This window comes from Capricornis sumatraensis, chromosome X (assembly GCF_032405125.1).
Source record: "Capricornis sumatraensis isolate serow.1 chromosome X, serow.2, whole genome shotgun sequence".
Lineage (NCBI taxonomy): Eukaryota > Metazoa > Chordata > Mammalia > Artiodactyla > Bovidae > Capricornis > Capricornis sumatraensis.
The window spans coordinates 1,449,386-1,450,729 of NC_091092.1; the positions used below are offsets into that span (position 1 = coordinate 1,449,386).

Here is a 1,344-nt window from a genome sequence, read left to right on the forward strand (position 1 = left end):
ATATAGGAAGAAATAAGTATTAACCTTTAAGCATATAGGAGAAATAAGTATTAACCTTTAAAACTAATCATGTTAACCTTGGGTTAAATAAATTCCTTTCTTGATTGTAACTCACTACACCCTCACCCTATAGGAATGTAACTTTATTTGGAGGGTGGTGCCTGGTTTAAGAAAAACACCCTTGGAAGAAATAAGTTTTTTGGTTATCAGAAAGAAAGGATCATAAAATGTCAGCAGGTCTCACTCATGGCCAGAAGATGATGTACCTTTTTTATACATTTATGTGAAGCACCTGATTTTGATAAAGGTCAGGACTGCTGACTCCCACGTAACTCTATATTAATCCCTATGTGTAACAAAAGGTATATAAGCAAACACAAAAATAAAGAAATCGGATCAGTTTCCGGAAAGACTGATTCCCCCATGTCGCTTCTTTCTTGCTCCCGTTTTTCTGGCTGAATTCCCATCTGGAGCATGGATGCTATTCCACGTAATCTAAGTTATTCAGCCTCTTTTTCTCCACTAATCTTCCTACTACACTATCCATTTCTAGTCTCTCTCTATATCTGTGATTAAATACGTATTTTTCCAAAGACGCTAACTCTGTCCCCACCTTCGAATCACCCTGGATCCACCGGGGCTGGACCCTGGCAGATATCACATCAAGATCATCATAGGGTGCTCACTGTGGCATCACATATACTAAAATTGGAACAATATAGATTAGCATAGCCCCTGTGCAAGAATGACATGCAAATTTATGAAGCATTCAGTATTTTTGATTTGAAGAATCAGTATTGTCAAAATGACTATACAATCCAGAGTAATCTACAGGTTCAGTGCAATCCAAATCAAATTACCAATGACATTTTATAGAGAATTAGAATTTACAAATTTACAATTTGTATGGAAACACAAAAGACCAGGAATAGCCAAAGCAATCTTGAGAAAGAAAAAACAGAACTGGGGAAATCAGGCTCCATGACTTCAGACTATAGTTAGTACAAATCTACAGTAATCAATACAGTATAGTCCTGGCACAAAATGGACATACAGATCAATACAATATAATAGAAAGCACAGAGATAAACCCACACACCTATAGTTACCTAATCTGTGACAAAGGAGGCAAGAATACATGGTGAAGAAAAAACAGTATCTCCAATAATGTGTGCTATAAAACATGACAGCCATATGTAAAAGGATGAAACAAGACTCCCTAATACCATACACAAAAATAAATTAGAAATGGATTCAAAACCTAAATATAAGGCTGGACACTCTAAAACTTTTAGAGTTAAACATAGGCAGAACACTCTTTGACAAACATCACAGCAGGATATT

At 35.9% G+C, this 1,344-nt stretch overlaps 1 non-coding gene across 1 annotated transcript; it reads left to right on the forward strand.

Moving 5' to 3' along the window:
* Positions 1–678: 678 nt before the first annotated feature.
* Positions 679–780, forward strand: LOC138072048 (U6 spliceosomal RNA). Its single transcript, XR_011144204.1, has one exon. It is a non-coding gene; the product is annotated as a U6 spliceosomal RNA (small nuclear RNA).
* The last annotated feature ends 564 nt before the right edge of the window (positions 781–1,344 follow it).